Source organism: Cupressus sempervirens, chromosome 1 (assembly GCF_028749045.1).
Source record: "Cupressus sempervirens isolate cs-2001-9-10 chromosome 1, ASM2874904v1, whole genome shotgun sequence".
Lineage (NCBI taxonomy): Eukaryota > Viridiplantae > Streptophyta > Pinopsida > Cupressales > Cupressaceae > Cupressus > Cupressus sempervirens.
In genome coordinates, this window is record NC_143118.1 from 276459060 (window position 1) to 276465059 (window position 6000).

Below are 6000 nucleotides of genomic sequence, written 5' to 3' on the forward strand. Positions count from 1 at the left end.
AATTATAATTATTATACTATAATATATTATTATTATTATATTATTATAATAGTATAATATTATTTAATATTATATAATATAATATTTAATATTATAATATATAGTAATTTAATATAATATATATATATATAATATAATATAATATAATATTTAATAAAAAAGTATAATATATTATAAATTATAATAATATTATATAATAATATTATTATATCATAATAATATAATATAGTATTTTATATTATAATATATATATAATATAATATAATATAATATAAAATATAATATAATGTAATATATTATATATAAAATATAATATAATAATAAAAATGTAAGATATTATATGTTATAATTAACATATAATATTGTAGGCATATCAGATATCTGATACCTATGCATAACATAAAATAAAAACACAGACCCATGGGCCCTCTTATTACGTTAATTTGGGGCCAGTATTACAAGAGCGATCAGATTTATGATTCAAGATTGGATATCAGATATTAATGCAAGTTTTTATTTCCCAACTCATTTTTAACCTAAATTCAATATATTGTAGGATGATTTTGTTTGTTTTAGTTGAATCTAGGGTTTTTTTGAAAAAAATGGTTCAAATTAAGGTTTTTTAAAAATATATATTACGTTTTGCAATTCAATAGGAATGGTTGATCAGAATGATGACACTGAGGCAAGGAATAATATTCCTTGTAACCCCCCACCAAATGATCCTCTACCCCCTTAAAACCCTCCTATGAAAATCTCATTAAGTTGAGAGGTTTGCATAGAACATATAATAATGTACCCGCATTTGCTCCTATGTTATCCGCATTAAATACCATAGTGGATAACATTGAAACCCTTACGAACCAACAAAATGCCACTCTTCATTGGTGTGATGAGATGCATGAGATGTTTGATGATGGTTTGGATTATGATGAGGTTGCGGCCCTCAACATAACCAAAGACAATTTGGCTAGCCTTTTTGCGAACCCGAAAATGGGCTTACTAGTTGACCCAAAAAAATCCAAACTATCAATTAAATGGTGCACAAATGGCGCCATACATGCAAACTTTGGGATCATTGGTGGATGGTCTTTGATACCCCTCTACATGGAAATTTAGACATACCATTTTATTTCCTTAGAAAATTATATGTAGAATTTGTGTTGAAACTTAAAGTGAACTATTGGAGCATGAAGCCCAACATGGGCCTAGGACTAGGAGCTCCTCAGGATAGACCCTCTTCCTAGTGGAAGAAAGCTGGCACTTTTGTCCCCCCCACTAATATCTCCCCCCATCCTTGAGTGCAACATCCATATATTATGACAGAGGCTAGCTCTCAGACCATCAGAGCCATTCATAGGCTGAGTAGCCTAATGATATCTCCGGCTAGGTTAGTCCTACCTCCTCATGTTGATGATGCTAGTGCTAGTTCATCATTGGCTAGCTCATCACATGTTTGTGTGCCTCACACTTGCATTACATGCAAGAATATTTTCCTAGGTCCCATAGGTGATCTTATTGAGTATCATTTTGTATTAGATGAGGATACACCAGACACATGCATAGAGGCTACAAACCCTAATGCGAGAGAGGAGGGGAATGTAGAGGCAGGGACTCCTTCAGTGTCGGTATGTGTCTATATATATTTTGTATGACATGTGATTTAAAGTTATTTTTTATAACAGAGTAATTTTAATTTTTAAGCCATATTGACTTTTATATGTATGTGATCTTCATTCATGTTTAGTTGATGACCAAGGAGGAGCTCAGACAGATTGATGATGCCATGCTCTTGGCCATTTCATTTGGCCTTGAGACATCTAGGGTACATTATGTTGCATTCGAATTTTTTTTTCTATTTGATATTTAGCATATATGGTTGCTAATATTTCTTTTATCTTGTAGGTACCACTTTTCCCAAGGGATCAAAGTGCGAGGGGTGAGCTAGCACACATTGACAAAGGAAAGATAATTAGGTGCTTTCTATTTGATTAAATATCGATGCATTCTTGTAAAATGTTTGTGGTAATACCATTTAATTACATTCTTTATTGTATATAGGGCGTGGCTACTAGCAATGAGCCTATACAAATTTTGCACCGTAGACCATCAGGGATTTCCATTTGCACTGAGAGCCCCATTGTATGTATAAGTATCATTTTTTTTATTATCCTTATCTTCATAAATAAATTCAAAACTAATTTCTATGATATTAACAACTACTATTTTGTATCTCATAGGAGACTCCTAGTGCACTGTTGGTAAACAGATTGTTCTTCTTCTAATTCTCCTTTTTAATTTGCCCAATTTTTAATGAAGAACAACTTTACACAACTTTTGGGAAACTATTTATGAGAATAACTAGTTTCCCTCTAAATTAAGGTGTAGCTCCCTATGTGAATAATGTTCAAGGAATTATGTTTGTTCCTACAATCTAACATGGGGTATGCTCTTAACTCAAGAGCAAAAGAGGCAAATCGAATGAAACCTAAATAGGACTTAATCTAGGCAAAGAAATACTTACTAATCTACGAACCAAGTTATAGAATCCACAAATCTTATGAATTTATAACCCAGAAACTAGCTATCCTACAACAAACACTTAATAGAAAAATAAATGAGATGATTAAAGACTTCTAATGAATCTTTCTCTGAATACCCCAAAGCACTTCTTACTGTGGTTAATTCATATCCTCATGAAAAAAGAATAAAACATCTTTTCTCTCCTTCTGTAATTCGGATTTTAAAAGAAAGAAACACAGAAGTGACAATTCCTAACTAAATGGAACAGAAAATCATTAACATAAAATCCTCTTTATTGGCTCTGCAATATCAAGTCTAATACATCAACCATTTTGCCGACCCTCTACATACAATGAAATGAAAAATCTAAACTAAAATGCCCTCCCCTTCCCTTCAGCTCTCTGACTATATTTCGAAAAAAAAAAGAACCCCCCTTTTCATCAAAAAAGATCACCAATAAATAGCTTTCTCTGACCTTTTAGTTTCCTTCTGCCTTTTTGGAATCAATCTTATCATCAAATATTTACTTCCTTTTTATTTCTACTGATTCATATTCCTATCTCCAATGAATGTGGATGATATTCTTCATGTAAGAAGGAAACTTTAAATTTGACACACAATCAAATATTGATTGGAAGCCAATTAGACGCTGTATGCTTTTCTCATCTAATACTCTATTTAGACTCTTTATCTTCTCAAATGTTAATTGTCATAGTACGGTGGCCACCATTGATACCATGGACAACACCAATCCCACACCAACTCTCTGCAAATGTGAAATGGCCATTGTTTTTCCAGTTAAACAGCAGAGCAGAGGCACGAAGGCTTGATCATAGATGGGAATGAGAATCATCATGCTTATTACTAGAATTATAGGCAAAGAAGTCAGTGGTATTGTGAAGCCTTTAATGGTGGTATTCATGGTTGTGGCTTGTCTTACTGAGAATGTCTGCAGATGTACAATGCAGCAATTCATCAGTATTGTGCTTGCAAATATGGGCATTATTCTCATCATTATCTTCACTTCTTCCACCTGATTCACCATGCACAGCTGCCACGCCATCTACTATAAACCCATATCCGTAGACCCCTTAATAAGCATAAGATAGGTTGGCAATATAGATGTCCTTAATTTGCATATACTCCAATTCGTATTGTGTGAGCCATTGATGACATAAAGATCTTTCTAATCATCATTTATATTGTAATACACTTTGGCATAGTCATCAAGACAAGAATCATATCCATCAACTGTCCTCCTCAACATCTTGTTAGTTGAATGCTTTAACTAGTTCTCCCCATGTTTTGTATTTCTTGCTCTATTTTTTTGAATGCATTTGGGAGTACACAGACTATACATGCCTATCTCATTGTATTGAGAAAAAACTTCATTAACTACATTTGTACAAATTTTGTTATCCCAACTTGCTAAAAGACGAACTAGGGAGTGCTTTGATTATTATGAATGGCATCTCCATACTTAGACTAACCAATGCTACTGCTACACTCTCCATATCAACGAGAGTGCAATTAAATTCTTCATGAAGAAATTTTTGTAGGCAACATTAGTAGCAAGAATGTTGTCACTGCATCCTCTTTCTACTTTCACAATCTTTGGTGTGGTGGGTGAGGATGTTGTAGAGTTGATGCATGACTCTAGTGTTACATTCTCCAGTTGATCTACAAGATTATAATAGGCTTGAGATACATTAACCCAAAATGCATGCTTTCTAACCTCTGGAATGCCATTCTTGGGGAAAATCTAATCTGGGTTAAACCAAACATTATTAAGTAGATTATCACAGCCTTTTTTTGTACTATAGTCAACAACATGAAGATACCCAATATCACGAGTGTAGTCTCCATTTGATTCCTAGGCAAGCTCATCGTCCTCCCCTTGGCCATAGGTCTTCTCAATGAAACTACCAATTCCATAGCCTAGTGTGAGCCCATTGGTGAGGAATAGTAACATCACCAGTATGATAGTCAGAATTTACACTTCCAGTAGTTCCATAGTGCACAACTCTTTTTATGTTGAAGAAACTCAAGAGAAGCTAAGTGGTCATTGCTACATTCATCATTGCCAACCCTATCATGACCACAATGACCTTATGAGTTTGTGGCTTTATCCTGTCATGCATTTGTTGGCCTTTTGTATGACCACTCCATGTATGAACCTACTGCTTGGGAATATAGCAGTGATCATTTGTAGCCTTCACATCTTTTGGAGAAGCAACCCATGACCTGCCCTAATAGTCTCCCTCCTCCTTTCCATAGACATGGTCTTGTCTACGAATACCTCTTTCTTAGCAAGAAATCTTTAATACTGAATTGATGCAATGAATTTTGGATTGGGGCATATGAATTTTCACATCTGCACTAGAACTTTGATCTTCATCTTTCATAGAAACATTGTTAAGAAAACTAGAAACAATTTTGGGGAAATCTTTTACGGGGGGAAACTTTAAAAGTTTTTAAAATGGTGTATTGAAAGTGCACCTACATGCACATGAGGTCTGACGGGAGAGTTATGTAGATTTGATGACACGACCACTCTCTCCTGTGGAGGAGCCTACAATAGTAAGTTGTAGTTTGAATTCATGATTAAATATGTTATAAATTTAGCATGCTATGAATTATAATGTTATAGTTGAAATTGTAGATTCATCTGACAAATGTATTTGAACATATTCAACCCATAATCAGAGAGGTACAAGAATTTCTAAGGGCATATGAGAGGACTCCTAATTGGCATAGGAGGTCGACGAGAGAGGTATTTATTATAAAATTTTGATAGTATAAATCTTCATTACAAAAAATATCATTATGCATTTGAGTAGTTCAATGTTAGATATAAAGAATCATATAAATTTAGTAGTCTAACTTTGGGTTTTCCTTTTTTTTTTATGTAGGAAGCATTTGATCCACCTAGTGCAGCGAAGAGGCTACATTTTGAGATGGCATATGCCACATTGTATACATAAACATTGATATTATACACATTCTAATGGCATTATCAACCACATTTTGTATATGGATCTATGTATTTTGATATATATTTGAGTACTTTGTCTATGGATACATGATCTTTGATATATATTTTTGTAAAATTTTGTCTATGGATACATGTATTTTGATATATATATTTTTCATTTATGTGCACAATGATATACATATTAATTTAGTATCTAGTATTGTTCAATTTATCGTGGATCATGTGTATTGTTCATATTTATGGAATATCATTAATTTTGATTATGTTTGTTATATTTGATTCAAATGCAATAATTTTTTAATAACATTTTGACAACCTTTATTATCAAATTTGGATGTATAATTTGAAGTGCTATCATGACATAAACACACTTGTTAACCTCCTACACAAGGTTTAGATAACCCCAAATCTGATTTTAAACTCCACCTTCAACCTTGAAACTAACTCTTGGCTTAAAATATAATCTCAACATAGTTAAGGAC

At 33.0% G+C, this 6000-nt stretch overlaps 2 pseudogenes; both read right to left on the reverse strand.

Annotated features, from left to right (window-relative positions):
• The window catches only part of LOC149577188 (histone deacetylase 14, chloroplastic pseudogene), a 91309-nt pseudogene extending 87723 nt beyond the window's left edge, over positions 1-3586 (reverse strand).
• A 352-nt stretch (positions 3587-3938) lies between these two features.
• LOC149577189 (bark storage protein A-like) lies at positions 3939-4664 on the reverse strand (annotated as a pseudogene).
• Between the last annotated feature and the right edge of the window lie 1336 nt (positions 4665-6000).